This window comes from Parus major, chromosome 3 (assembly GCF_001522545.3).
Source record: "Parus major isolate Abel chromosome 3, Parus_major1.1, whole genome shotgun sequence".
In the NCBI taxonomy this organism is placed as follows: domain Eukaryota; kingdom Metazoa; phylum Chordata; class Aves; order Passeriformes; family Paridae; genus Parus; species Parus major.
This window is the reverse complement of record NC_031770.1, coordinates 82,697,601-82,713,796: the sequence shown is the minus strand read 5'-3', so window position 1 is coordinate 82,713,796 and position 16,196 is coordinate 82,697,601.

Here is a 16,196-nt window from a genome sequence, read left to right as displayed (position 1 = left end):
AAACACTGTAATTTTGCCCTTTAAATTCAGCATGTGGAAAATTTTTCTGAAACAAGATTTTCATAGTATCTTGTTGCTAAAGGGACCACATTTCAGGCAAGGAAAATGGAGCAGTTGAAAACATCCAAAATGCCTTCAGTGCCTGCTGTGTTACACTGAGAAATAAAACAAAATGTTCTCAAAGTATAGAGTATAGCACACAGTTTGGTTGGTTCATTTGAATGTGGTTTTCAGCAACCACATACTTAGTGGAAATTTCTTATAAACTTCAGGAGATTTACTACATCAGTGATGACTGGACTTATTGAGAGAGATGGGCTCTAACTGTCTAAGCAAACTTAGACAAATTTAAGCCATAAGCTGCCACTTTGGTGTAGACACCTCTAAATTAAGAATGACAGGAGAAGAAGAGAATGATCAACAATGAAGAGAGGAAGTGGTGGATTGTTAGGCAAGCAAAGTTTATGGTGTGATACAAAGCAATCCAGGAGGTTTCTGAAGTGCATTAATGACATGGATAATCAATATGGGTACATGGTCAACTGCACTTGCAAACAAAGATCTTCTTGGGAATGTGGAAACTGGGGGCAGCTTCCCTTGCAGCAAGCATGATACAGCCGAGTTCAGGATATTGAGAGAAGGGAATGAGACAAAAAGCAGGGTCATGGTCCTGAACTTCAGGAGAAAAACTTTTATCTGTTCAGACACCCATGGTATCTGATGGGAGATGCCATGGTACCAGATGGGAAGAATCCTCTTCTTTGAAGAAAGGGGGTCCTGGTGAGCTGGTAGGTATTCAAGAATTACCTTCTTCAAGCTCAAGAAACTTCTGTCCCCATGTACTGGAATTTAGACAAAGACAGCAGCTGGCCTGCATGGCTGAGCAAGATGGTCTTCATAAAAAACTCAAACACAAAAAGGGAATTGTGGAAGCAAGGGCAGGAAGGAATATGGAGACACTTCAAGTGCACAAGAAAAAAACTAGACAAACCAAAATCCACCTGAGGTTGTAAATTTAGAGCTTTTTTTAAAGTACTTGTACATTAGACACAATCATTCAACTCTGAAGAGACATATTTAATCTCAAGGATTACGTGAAATAATTTGTGAGAAATATGAAAAAAATCTCAACATCTATAAAGTATCACTTCAGAACACAATACTGAGTTTTAACTTCATGTGTATGAATACATTCCATTTGGATGTCTCCACAAAAATTAGTCATTCTGAAAACAAAATATGCTCTTTTAATATATGGGTGGAATTATCGCTCCACAACTCAGCTGTGACTTTCTTAATATTATTACTTCCGTTATTTGTGTTAATCCATACATTATCATTTACTCAGATGGGGACATTCTTCAGTTAATTTGTACTATGTTAGTCACAGAGTATGTAACTTGCAGTCTTGCCAGAACAATATTTTCCTTTTTAATTTTCTTGCTGTAGTTTTAGAACTGTTCAATATGCTCCTCCTAAGATTCAGAGCCATAAAACAAGTCTGTCATTTTCCTTTGGAACACTTCTGGTTCATGGAAGATACCACCAGAAATGAAGGTTTTCTTCAATAATCAACCTTCCTTAGCTCAATTGGTTAAAGCATGGTGCTAATAACACCAAAGTCCTGGGTTAGATCCCCTTACAGGCCATTCACTTAAGAGTTGAACTTAGAGATACTTGTGGTCCCTTCCAACTCAGAGCATTTTATGAATATATCACATTGTGATTCTATGAATATATTTGCATGAATACATTTACTCATTAGTGATGTGTAAATATCTAAATGTAACACATTTGAAATGCATTGCTTCAAAAAGAATAAGGGTCGGATTCTGACATGAGGTGAAAAGAAAATAATGAACTGAGGCCCATGAGGAGAGCATTCTCCCTAGTGGGTGGAAAACATTTATTAGCTGTATGAGTCCCTCGTTGATAAACACAAGGACTAGCTTCCTCTGTTCCTTAGAAGGACTATGAAGGGATATGTGGCAGAGATAATCAGAAATTCCATACAAACACAGCTATTTTTTTGGCAAGGGCTGAAAAAGTCTCACAAGAATGTGCTTTGATGCACATTTAAATAGGAGCGCAGTCAGCAAATGCAGAGGACCCAGTGGATATGATCACTGAAGAAAATATGAAAGCAATTGATAAGGAAACTGCCTGAGATACAATGTACTAGCACCATATATGGTGGACACCAGGAGGACTTGCTGTGTAGTCAAGATAGTTAATAATTAATAATTAACAATTAAGAATTAAGAATTAAGCCACTTAACCTTGATATCAAAATCAGAACTTAAATCTTGACATGTATTATTCAAAATCTTGGCCTTACACAGCAAGATCTACATCAATATTATTTGTTTTGCAGCTTCTACTGTGTCCAGTATTAAAACCAGATCCTCATCTGCTGAAACTGCTCTAAAATGAATCACCACACCTCATTAAATTACAAATGAGAATCTAGCCAATAGCATTAAAGAAAATAAAAGTTACCACATTTTTCACACACACATGCCTGAGAGTACATAATGTCCCTTTTTTTTAATGACAGAAATATTATTAAAACATCCTTTACAGTTTTTCGTCTTAATTACCTATCATTATTTTTCATTATGTGCCTTTGAAATGATGGTTTGACTGGTGACCTTGCCACTGACTGGTATAATCTTTACTTTTATTGCACTAGAGAACCATATTTGTCCTCACCAGTACTATCATCATGCAGATGCACTGGTAGGATTTCTGGGGACATTTGGTAGTTGATGTGCTGAACCACTCTGTTGCTTTCCCAGGGAAGACTAGGGAATTACTCTGTTCTGGAAGTTCTGGGGTAATGCTGGAGATGTAGAAATTTCTTGTTTTAATGCATTCACATTAAAATGGGGAAGTATTACCAGTCTTATCAGAACAGTAGCACTTGCCTTGGACATTTAGCCTAATCTGAAGGAGCATTTGATTGAGAGCTTTGTTTGTACAACAAAAGCAAATCTGAGGAGTAGCACTAGTGAAAAAATATAGGTTGCTTCTGCCACAAAGGCAAAAAAGAATATTCAAGGGACTAGAAGCCTGTAAAATGATTGGAGAGTCTTTTATTTTTATATCCAAACTCTAGAAAAATATAATTTCAGCCTAGAAAACACAACATGCTATTGTTCAAGCTGTGTTGGATTCCTTTGGGCTGCTATAGCCACTTATATTTACAAGTAGTATAGCCAGGCGGTTTCTTTCTCCTTTTACCTGCTATTGGGACATAACTTTAAAAACAAGTTGTCAGTGAGGTTGAGACAAATTCTGTGATGATGGTTTTCTTTCTCCTGTCTTGGAACACACAGCTGGCTAGATGTACACACATGGTACAAGTGGGGGAAAAACCCCAAAACTAAACACAGTTTCATCAGTCTGAAAGTAACTATATAGTTATTTAGGGAATGAGTAGGTAAACTCCAGCCAGTAAAAACTAATTTACCCTAATTCATTAACCACTGCATAGACTAATGCGTGCACAATCACTGTGGTTGCTTTTCTTTGTGACCTAGACATAGAAATCCAGACAGCCACAGAATCAGTGAAATGCTTAGGAATGTGTCCATTTGCAATCACTCCTGACTGCCTAAGACTAGAAGGATAACCTTGCACAAGGATCAAAGCAAGAAGGTAAGCAAAGGAAATTCTTGGCAATTATTTCAAACAATATTTTGGAAAATAGCATGTCTGGATAAGGAGGTTATTTTCATGGAGGAATCCACATATAAAAATTTTGCTGCTGACCTCCTGGTTAGTTTTCAGGAGGTTCTTTCAGTTCTCTGTGATATATTTGCACTGTCTGTACACAGGGATTAAAATGTGTCTCCAGAGTGTTTAAAGATTGATGAGGGCTGTAAAGATGACTTTCACAGGGCTTACCCACAAAAGATACACTTCAGGCGAAGAAAGATGCCTCAAACCTCCAGTGATTCCATGCTAATCAAAAGTTTATTCCAGGCACAACTTGTTCCATGGGTTCATAAAAATGTTCAGTCTACCAGACAGCTGAATGTATCTACCATGTGCAAATAGACACCCTTTTTCCCCCTTATGGTGTATTGCTTGAGATTTCTTTAATAACAAAGTTATACTATTATAAAATCATGTCCTAGCAATTTTTCTCAACAAGACTACCAGCTAGGGCTAAGATTACTATTTGTAGCACCATCTTCCATTTCAAATTATGACTTGAGCATCAAAAGACAGAGGTACATACCTTAGCAGGAGAATAAGTTTTAATATCTGGTCATACCATGAGTTTCAAAAATTATTAGGTAGAAACTTGGTGGGTATTCACTTGAATACACAATATTTCACGAACAAGAAATACCTTGACACTGTTTAAAAGTGTTCCTTGAGCAGAAAGAAACTTTATTTAAGAGTCACAGAAAACTATTTGTTAATACCACAAAGATGGCCTGAAAACAGTAAGGTACTTAAATGTGGTACTGAAGGCCAGGCACAGATTTATTCTAAGCACTAAGAGAAATTTTCATCCATTAATGTCAGCTAGTGCACTCACAGACTAGATGACTGGACAGGAGAACAGCTGCAGAGTTTTCCTGTTTATGCACAGCTGCATCCAACCTTTCTGGATAACTGCTTTGATTTATAAAGGGTAGCTCTTTCCTATTAATTTAATGCTAGGTTGTGTTATTTCAGTCAGTTTTCTTTTTCAGTTCTACCAATGTACTAGTACAGAAGTGACACAATGCACTTAAAATCCTAGTAGTAACTAGGTAACTGGACAGGTTTTGCTTCAGACTAATAAAATCATGACGCATTCAGGATGACCCCAGTTAAGTGAATACAGGATATTATTCAAAAGTGGTCATTCATCATAAGAGAAGACTAAACTCAATGCCCTAGAAAGTCCCATCCTATTCAAGGTTATTATGAAACAAGAGTCTAGACCAAAAATTTTATCAAATAGGTAAAATGAATGTTCTCAAAATTCTTAAAATATTTCTCAAACCAAGTATTTTGCATACCCTTGTGTCATCATTAATTCCAAACAAAATGAATATTTATGACTTTTAAGTCTTGCCAATTACTGTTCATGCATGAAACTCTGGTCTATTTCTCTTTAATTTTAATAGTGGTGAAGTTTCACCCTATATTCTTCATATGTTGTATCTAAATTCAAGGTATATCACAGAGCTGTCACTTAAAAAGAGAAAAAAAAAAAAAAGGAAGACTTGTCTACTTTTCTGTATTAAGATGTTTCTATTTTTTAAATTTTCGCATGAAAAGTAGAATATTTCTGCCCATATTTGCTGAAGTACACATAAAACTGATTAATAGCAAGAGTGGTTATTTTAAAAAATCTAGCTCTAATTGGAAGATACTACTTCATATTATTTGGCTAGGATTTTGCAGCAAATAGTGAGGTTTTTGTAAAGGAGAACAATTGTAAAATATGTGCTTTGTAGACCTTACCTAATCAAATAATGATCAGACAATAATACTACATTTGGGCATAAGGTTCACAAGTGTCCAGTTTCTTTGTCTCTCACATAGGACCTCCAGGCCTTTAGAAAGCCATGTAAAACTTGAGAACAGTTAAGATTAGATGAAGAAAACTCAAACTGAAGGTATTTTCCAGGTATCCAAGGCCATTTGTTGGACACTGCTGTGGAGCAATAAAGATCTTAAATCTGATCACCCCAGAAAGAGGTGATATATCTAAATGCTCTAAAATGCATGCAACATACAGAGGCACCAACCTGAGTGCCAGAAGTTTTTTAATTGTGATAGGTGGCACTGAAAAAACAATCTAGTTGAGAACAGCACACCACCAACTCAACCTGGCTGATTTGTCCTAGAGCTGGCATATCATTGCCTGTTTACAGACAGCAGAACCACAGTTTGAGACTGGATGACACCTTTGGAGACATCTAGTTCGATCTGGGGTCAGCTACAGCATCTTGCAGAGGGTTATAACCAAGTGGGGTTTAAATATCTCCAGTGATGGAGACTTCACAACCTCTCTGGGAAGCCTGTTCCTATGCTCAGTCAGCTTCACATAACAAAGAAAAAGCATTTTCTACACTTAAATGGAACTCCCTCCATTTCAATTAGCTCCCAGGGCCTCTTGTCCTGTCATTGGAAATCCCTGAGAAATCCTGACTCCATCTTCTTTATTACTCCTCAACATCACAGTCAGTAGACCCACCTGAGCTTTCTCTTCTCTAGGCAGGACAGCCACAGCCCTCTTCTCCTCTCCTTGTATGACAAGGAGATTGTGATTATTGCACAGTACTGGCCTATACTCCATAGCATAGCTGTGCCCTGAAGCATTTTTTTTTTTTTAAATTGCATCTTACAAGATCCTTAATTTTGCAGTCATATATACCCTGATTGCTAGAATCCATGTACAAAAGTATTATAAGTCCATTTTAAAATATCAGGAGAATATTATGTGAAGAGGAAATACAAGTTTAGGGCTCTTCTATCTGACAGACTGATATCAGGGGCTGCACTGGAAGTTAGTGATTTCCTGAGAAATGCATGCCTGAAGCTGAGGATGTTTCATCCTGTGCACATCTGTAGACTCCTTAGTCCCATATGTAAGCAAGGCTATTTTTTTTCTTAACTGATGCCCTGAAAACTCCTTTTCTCTCCATCTTCTTCTTTCATTCTCTGCATTATGGGCTCTTTCTTCAAGCCATGTCTGGCTGTGTCTTCTGGATAGAGTTCAGAGTCTGGGAAATGAACCAGCTTATGCTGGTTGGTTAAATCTTTATTGTTCTCTCTTTTGGTTTCAAGTCTATGTTACAGAGGCCTCAAAATGCATTATAAACATATGTACTGTGTGTGAATGAATGAGGCTGGGTAGGCACTTGTCCAACAATGACTGTGCCTAAATGCAATTCTGACCCTAACCACTTCACTGCAATGCTGTAACAGAGCCGTATCCTGTTGGCAAAGAGCCACGACTTAAAAAAAAAGTGTGTGGTTTCAACTCTTTGGGGATTTACAGTTCCTACCAGGCTTTAGTCGCTAGATGTCAGGGCTTTCTCTGGCAGTACCCATCTTGACTAAAATATTGTACTTCTGTAGCTCAGAACACTGCACGCATTTCTTATCAGCTCTGGGCACCAAATGAATGCATGGGGTATGTTAATAAACATTACCAATGTAAAGCTAAAGTAATGATATTTGAGTATGTGAAAAAAAGTGAGAGTCTTCACATAAAAAATGCATCACTTTCAAGAACAGTGCTTAATGAACTGATGAAAGAAAATAATTGAAAATACTGATTTCTTTGCAACAGCATGCCTCATTAAGTGTAGTGTGTCCAGTACTTAGCTGAAGAGCACAGGGTGCGTTCTGAGCCAAACATCCAGAATCTGACATGTTACAAGACCACTCTGCAGTACTCAATTCCCTCAAAATTCAGAAAGACACCAGGTGCCCTGTGGGGAGTGTATTCCGATCAGATGAGTAAAGCTAGGAAGAGGGAGAGCAAGAACCATCCTCCAGCCACAAGAGCAATAGTCCAACCTGTCACCCGTGCCCAAATCATAGCCTTTTCCCTCTCCTGAACCAGGGAAATACCCTGTGTCAAATACACAGTCAAAATACCCTGGGAATGAAGCCTGGTAGGGAAGATGTCCCCATCTGGCAGTGGTCTGAGACAGGGATGGTGACAACGACCAGGCATCATGCAGGGTGTTAAGCTGTAGGGCCAGCCATGTTCTGGGATGTGAGCCTGGACCTTTAGTTTACCCAGTTAGCTATGTAGAGGGGTCATGACATGCCTGGCACGACAGCCTGGCCAGGACAGCCTGGATGCTGTTGTGAGGGATGTGCCATCATGGCCTCACCCATTTCAGGCTGCTCTTCAGAGACAGATGTGCCCACTGGGTGCTAATTCACCTGGTAAATGCAGGAGGGACTGGACATACCTGTTAATGTGTGAATTATAGAACTGGATGTCCTCCTGCTGTCTGCACTGGCAGCCTGTGTTTATGCCTCCATCCTGGCTCAAGTGTGCACAGTCTGTTCCACGGTACCTCAGGCACTGTGCCATCCCTCAGTAATCCTGTTTTCTTCTGTGTCTGCTGTCACTGAGCAAGGTTGAGTTGTTTGAAAAATATGGAATTAATCTGTTAAGGTCAGTGAGCTCTCTGTCTGTATGTCAGCAACCTTTAATCCTATTTTGGAATGTTGATCCTTCTGTCCCTTGATTGCTGCTGTCACGTTATTACAGTTTGCTGTTGGATTTATGTTTTAATCAGAGCCACACTCTGCATATATACACTTACCATTATAGATTTAATTGCTCAAATTACTAATAAACTTTATAGCAGTAGTGTAGTTTGAATTCCATCTCTATCCAGGCTTACAGTCCCTTTTGCAAAACACATTATTAAGATCCTATTACTCTATTATGATTTGTACATTTGTTGAGAAGAGAGCATAACCCCAGATTAATTTCATGCAGGCTGCTAAACAAGTGACAAAATCCTGAATGAAGCAAATTCCTTTACTGAGGTGCAGAAGCTTCCAAAGGCTGGTGTCAGTCCCAAAAGTCATTCACAGTCTAAATATTTGTAGTTTAGTATTCTTGTAAATTTTTTCACATACACCCACATATACATATATCCCTATCTATATGGATCCTATCTATATGGATACACAGCTCAACATTATCTATGTTCTTCTTTTATTATTAGTCCTTGTATTAAGTAATTTAAAAACTGACCCTTTTCCTGACAAAATAAGATACAAATACAATAATCAAAGAAGAGATGAAAAATAATATAGAAAGGAGTATTGTGGGTTTTTAAAACACAATCCAAAAACTTTCTAATAGGCAGATATGTTTTTAAAAGCCTCTGAAATTTGGGAATGGAAAGGCAGCCATCAGGCCTTATGGGACTGTCATCACTATGCATGGGTTTCCCTTCCCTCTCTAGCACATGTGGTCTTAATTGCTGTGTTGGCGAGACCGTGGAGCTGGATTCTTCATGAACTGGCTGTAACATTGGCAGACATTTACTCATCTACTGCTAGCAGTTTTTAATGGAAAATCTGCATCCATTCATGCTAGAAAAATGCTTATGTTAAAACAGAGGAAAACTAAACAGAGAAAACCAGATATCAGTAGCTTTTCTAGCTGCCAATGGTAGATATTATACTACTTCATTAGTATTTACTATATTAAATTTGAGGAAAAAACAGTGAATGCAATCAAACATTAAAAAATATTTTTCAGAATTGCACATTTTTTACCATATTTCTGAACCTGCCTATGCCACAAATTGAAAGCTATACAGCATGTGGTTAACAAATTGACTACTTGTTTACCTGATTCAAACTTATGAGCAAGACTCACTGGAAGGTGCAAAATTGCAGCTGTCATATAGGATGATTAAGGCACATCTCCTTAGAGAGAAATAAGCACTTCACTCATGGTTTTTGTACATAACATACAGCTGTTTGACCAGGGGAATAAAAATTCTCAGTTAGAGGCCCCACTTCCCTGCAACTTTTCAGGAGTTTCTCTTCACTTACTGCGAAGTCTTCCTGCACTTCATACTCCGAACACCCCCTTGGTATTAAACAGTTCTTACATTGACTCTGCTTAGAAGGATATTTATTCAACCATAAGAAAACGGGAATTTTGATGTCAGTAATCTTCCAGGTCTGTCACTCACTGTGGTATGAGAGATCACATTCAAATCTCTGATACATTAAGCTGGTGCAGAAGCTCAAGTCTTGTAACAGGAGCAGAGGTTATGTCTAGAGCCGAAAATAACAGAATAAGGAAGAGTAATTGCACTGGTGCAGAAAACACTGTGTGGGTAACAGGAAACATGAGTAGCATGTGTTAAAAAGGACATATTGGGCTGAAAAGGATTTACAGCTGGAGCCCCTCAAGAATCAGTCTCCAGGACAATTTATTATTTCAAAACTTTTTTCACATTTTCAATACTGAACTTGGCACAACTATTAAAAATCATCTAACATGAAACAAGAATCATTGAATACAGTTAGATAGGATAGATGGATAGATGGATAGATGGATAGATGGATGGATGGATGGATGGATGGATGGATGGATGGATAGATAGATAGATAGATAGATAGATAGATAGATAGATAGATAGATAGATAGACAGATTTATTTTCCATACTGGGAACAGCTGAAGGATCCCGGAGTCCATGCAGCAAAGTATTACCAGAAAAAGATGTGGAAATATGTTATGTGATGAAGAAAATTCGCATTGGAAGGTGTCCAAAGAAGGGCAATGAATCTGGTAAAGGGTCTGGAGCACAAGTTTTATAAGAAGCAGCTGAATGAAGTGGGATCGTTTAGCCCTGAAAAAGGAAGCTCAAGTTATACCTTATTGCTTGTCTACAAATACCTGGAAGGAGGGTGTAGCCAGGTGATAGTTGGTCTCTTCTTCTGGGTAAAAAGCCACAGCACATGAGGAAATGGCCTCAAGCACCAGGCAAGGTTTAGATTAGATATTAGGAAAACTGTCTTCACTGAAAGGGTGGTTGGTCAGACTTTGGAACAGGCTGTCCAGGGAAGTGCTAGAGTCCCCATCCCTGGAAGTCTTCAAAAGGTGTTTGGATGTGGTGCTTGGAGATATGGTCTAATGGTGAACAAGGTGATGCTGGGTTAATAGTTGGACTTATTGATCTTGCATGTCTTTCTTAAGCTAAATGATTCTAAAATTCTTTGTGTGGAGGAGGGCTGCCAGATTTTGCAACAGAGATAAACTTTATTTGCAAAGGGATAGTAAAAGAGATTTGTTGTCTAAACTAGAAAAAACAGAATTTAGAATGTACCAGGTACACAAGTTCCAGTGAAGAAGGAAGCCATATAAGTCAAACAGCATCATTGCCAATGAGTGTAAAATGGTAAATTAATATTTTTCAATTAATGGATAAAAAAAGCTGTTTGGCAATCAAAGCAGTGAGGTTCTGAAACTTTTCCCAGCCATATAGTCTCTTGGATAAAATAGCTTTAAAATGCAGTTTGATTGATCTGTAAAACAGATCAGAAGACAGAGTTTCCAGCTATGTCACGGTTCCATTCAATGTTATAAATTGTGAAGCTTTGGGAGCAGAGTGTGAACTTCAAATTTGACTGCCTACTTCTTTTCAACATCCTCTGCCACCAGTACTCAGTCACAATGTATTTGTTCCCACCACCTCTGAATGTCAAGCTTTTATCTTATCCAATGATGGTCTGTAGTTGGTGTTCCCATATCTTGTTCTGACATGTACTCTGGCCTCTTTGTAAGATTAGACCATGAAGTTAAACTGGAAAAAATGTGCATACATAGTGAGTTTAGACATTCAACTCCTTTAAACAATCTGGACCAAAGCAACTTGTCCAAGATAACATGGGGAGTCTGTCTCAGAGTAGGAAGTCAAGTCTAATCCTAATGGCGATTTTTCTGTGACAAATCACTGAGGACTGGGAAGAATCAGGTTCAAATCCCTTTTCAAGACTACTCTTACAATTTGAATGAGAAATGTTGCTTTAGGTCTAAAAATTCTTTTATCAACATAGTGATAAACAGATTTGTTTCCCATTTTAACAAACTGCTGTTTCCTAACAAAATACAATTTATTGAAAATCTCCCAAACAGATTTTACTCCGGCATCCGAACCACCGCGGTGTAGGCTGTTTTGTATTTTAAATTAAATATTTGAAAAGATGTCACATTTATTCTATTTTAAAATGAAACCAAATGTTCAAACTTTAACATTTTTCTTAAAACAGTGATCTAATTTTCCATCCAGGAACATTCCAGTTGCCATTTGATTCACTAGGCCATGCTTATGAGTAGATGAAATGAAGTAAATTACAAAATTCTCAGCAAAGCTTGCCATCAGTATTTCTACAAAATCTTTATGACCAAGGTTCAGAAGTAGCTTCTCAGAGAAAATGAATTAGTCATTTGAGGTAAATGGAATGCAATATTTGGTACTGACATTTCTTTTTAAATTATTTTATTCCTGTTGGACACAATAATTTTCAAATGATAAAATATACATATGCAAAAATGGAAGCATAATAGTCTTCAGAACAAATAGAAATACCGACTTTCCTGCATCTCTTTATTCTGTCTCCTTATAAATTTATTGCTAATCATCAGCTCTTCTTTTGCCAAAGGTGAAATGAAAACATATTTAGTAATGAAAGGAGTCCAACAATACTTCAGCAGAAAGTTGTAGCTCTCTTCTTGTACAAATTGAACATCAATGTCTGCTAAGTTGCCAGCAGGTAAAACTCCACTTGGACGAAGGGAAACAAGAAACCTATATTCTGCTTTTGCATTAACAGCTTTTGCTTTGAATCCTGGAATACTGAATGCTCATTTTCAGGACTAATTTCTTGACGCATGAGGATTTAATGCTTCATTTCTAATGCCAGATCTACCCTTCATATGAAATAGGTAATTCTTGTTGATCAATGCTTTCTTAGATATTAAACTTCATTAAAGGTTGTGGTTTTTCCTCTTTAAGATAGTGTACCTATCTTTCAACTGATTCCTTGGAAATTACATACTCACAATAAAGCCTTCTTGCTGCCTGTAACAACACCTTTTTTGCCTTGACCACAATAACATAATATCACGTGATATCTCTGTATAGAAGCTGATAGGTAATCTGTCTATACAATAATTAACTTCTGTGATTTTGAAATATGTAGTGTAGTTACATTTCTTTTATTTTATTTTTTTTTTCATTCTTAAGGCTCTGGCTTTGCATTAGTATGCTTTATTTTTGCATTTTCCCTTGTGAATCTTGCCCTCTAGTATTTGTGTAGTGGGCTGACTGTAGCTGGACACTGGCTTCCCACCAGAACCACTCTCACTCCCCTCCTCAGCTGGACTGTGAAAAGAAGATATAGCAAAGGCTCAAGGATCAAGAGAAGGGCAGGGAGAGATCACTGACCAGTTACAGTCAATTTGGCAAAATTAGTTTGATTATTTACCAGTTAAGCCAGAGAAGGGTAAAAATAAAATAAAACCAAATCTTCAGACACATTCCTCTACCCTTCCTTTCCTCTCCAGGCTCAGATTAATTTCCCATTTCTCTACATCCTCCCACCAAGCAGTGCAGGGGAACTGGGAAGGGCAGCTGTGGTCAGTTTATTTTATGTTGTCTCTGCTGCTCCTTCATCCTCAGAGGAATGACTCCTCATACTCTTCCCCTGCTCCAGTGTGTGCTCCTCCAGAGGATATAGGTGGGTCTTTTTTCTCCCTTAGTCTTCCATTGCCTGCAGAGGCACATCTGCCTCACCGTGGTCTGCACTACAGGCTGCAGGGGAATCTCTGCCCTGGCACCTGGAACACCTCCTCCTTGTACTTTTTCACTGGCTTTGATGTCTGCAGAATGGTTCCTCTTGTTTATTCTCAGTCCTCTCTTCTCTGGCCGCAATTCAGTCCTGCATGGTAAATTTGAGGCGCTACAACTGCCACTCAGCATTTATTAGTGGAAGATCCTTCTTGTAGCCAGCTGACATTGTCTTTTTTGGACACAGAGGAAGCTTCTAGCATCTTCTCACAGAAGCCAGCCCTGTAGGCCTCTTGCTCCGAAAACCTTTCCATGAAAACCTAATAAAATTTGATATATGTTTTTACCCTCAGCTTTTCTTTTTGACCAGCTGGCTGCAACATAGCAAAACAGTGCTAGATAAGAAGCGGTATCCTCTCTAGGAAGGGATGTTGTACCAGTGAAATGATCTGTATGACGGTGTTTGTCACCTCCTGCCTCCTGCAAGCATTCCTTTCAGTGTACCTGGTGCCAGTGGTGGGTCATAGGTATGTGCTCTCTCCCTGTTTTGGAAGCTTAGTGCTTCAAAAGGAGCAGTACAAAAGCAGTTCTTGCACTTCAAGTCCAGGGATGAGTTTGAAATTTGAGACTGTCACTCTAATGTCTCATTACACAAAAATTATCATCTCAGAGAAAGAAAAGTCTTCCCAGAAAAACACACCCCTCTTACATGTTTCTGAGTCTGAACCAGTAGAGAAATATATGTGGACAAGTAACATGGCTGAAAAATCTCAGGAGAAGGGGGACTTTTCTAGACCTATTATAGATGGCAGGTTTTTTTCTACATATAGTGATACTGCAAAATTATTCTGGAGTATAGAAGCCAAAATCCAAGTCCCTTAGCACCTAAGTTCACTGCCCATCTAACTGAAAAGATAGTCAGGCCTGTATACTAGTAACCCACATTTTGCAGTCTTGGCATCACTTTTGTGGAGTATTCAATGGTATGCAATGCTCGTGTATCATATATTTGATGATGCAGATCCCATATCTGGTGATGTGGGTAACCTCATGTTCCAACCATAGATGGACAGAGTGTCTTGATGGAAGAGTAAAAAGGGTTCAAAAACCACCTTAGTCATAAAAGCTTTGATGGCAGCTTTGCAAGCCATCTTTCTCTTCTTTTCATCTTTGCTGAAATCATCATGAGTACCAAACTTAGTAAAGGACTTTATAAAATATGGTGTAGCTGCAGAATGTAAACAAGTATGCTGCAAAAAAATGTGAAAAGATTGTGGTTAAAAGAGAATAGTCAACACTTGTCAGCATTAACTGGGAGCTACGGCTCATTCCTTCCAAGTTCACAGCTTGGCCTTGCAAGGTGCTGAATATCTTTGTCAGTGCATAAGGGTGGTGCTGAGTAAATTATATGCTGAATTGGTAGCACTGCTTAGTATTAAGGCTGCAAACATTTCCTGTTATAAGACCTAGCTGCTTATACTTTTGCCAAACTAACTGTTTAGGTTGAAATTTTCCATGTGCGGCATTTGCCTTGTGAAGAAATCTTTTGGAAAATTTCAGCCAAAATGTTTCTGCTGTGAAGCAAGAGAAAAACATGCTATTTTTTGCAGTTAAGAAAACAGTCCTGTAACCTTTACTTTGGCGGCTTTTGTGCCCTCCTCATATGCTGAGCAGGAAATTGACAACTGGCAAAAGGGCGGTCTGTGTGTCACTGATGTGCTCCTTGCTATCCATACCAGAAACCACTTATAATGTAAATCTTGGAAAAGTCCAGTTTGTATGAACTCACTAGCAGTTCGCTGAAACTTGACCACAAAAATCCCAGAAACTTCTGTTCTTATGGAGCATACTGACATTTCAGGCCTGTTTAACTTCTTTTTTGATGATCTGGATGAGGGGATCAAGTGCATGCTCAGTAAATTCTCACCAGGATGGGTGGGAGTGTCGATCTGCTGGAGGGTGGGAAGACTGCAGGAGGATCTGGACAGGCTGCATGGATGGGTGAAGGCCAGTGGTGTGAGGTTCAACAAGACCAAGTGCTGAGTCCTGCCCTTGGTTCACAACAGCTCCAGGCTGTGCTACAGGCTGGAAATCTGGGACCTGGGAGTACTGATAAATAGCAGCTGAACATGAGCCAGCATGTGCCCAGAAGGCCACTGGCATCCTGGCCTGTGTCAGCAATAGTGTGGCCAGCAGGAGCAGGGCAGTGACTATCACTCTGTACTCAGCACTGGTGAGGCCTTGTGTACTGTGTCCAGTTCAGGGCCTTCGATTCAGGACGGACATTGAGGTGCTAGAGCAAGTCTGGAGAAGGGTCTGGAGCTGGAGAAGGGTCTGGAGCACAGGTCCTGTGAGGAGCAGCTGGGGGACTTGAGGGTGTTTATACTGGAGAAACAGGCTCAAGGGAGACCTCATAACTCTAAAGCTGCCTGAAAGGAGGTTGCAGCTGCATGGGGTCAGCCTCTGCTCCCAGGTAACGAGTAGAGGATGAGAGGATGAGAGGATGAGAGGAAATGCTCTCATGTTGCACCAGGAGAGGTTTAGGTTGGACATCAGGATAAATTTCTTCACTGAAAGGGTGATTTTCCACTGGAACTTGCTGCCCAGGGAAGTGGTGGAGTCATCGTCCCTGTGAGTGTTTAACAAATGACTGGGCATGGCACTTAGTGCTAAATTTATTTGACATGGTCGTGTTTTGTCCTAGGCTGGACTCTGATCTTGAATGCCTTTTCAACCTTAATGATTCTATGAGTCTGTTCTTCACATTATTATTTCCATGCTTCACATTATTTCTGGGCTGAGGCCAGACATCAAAAGGGAGAGAAAGAAGTTCTTCTCTTCTACACTGTGAAGACATGTCAAAGAAAACACGTCCTGTGCAAAGATACACAGGACAG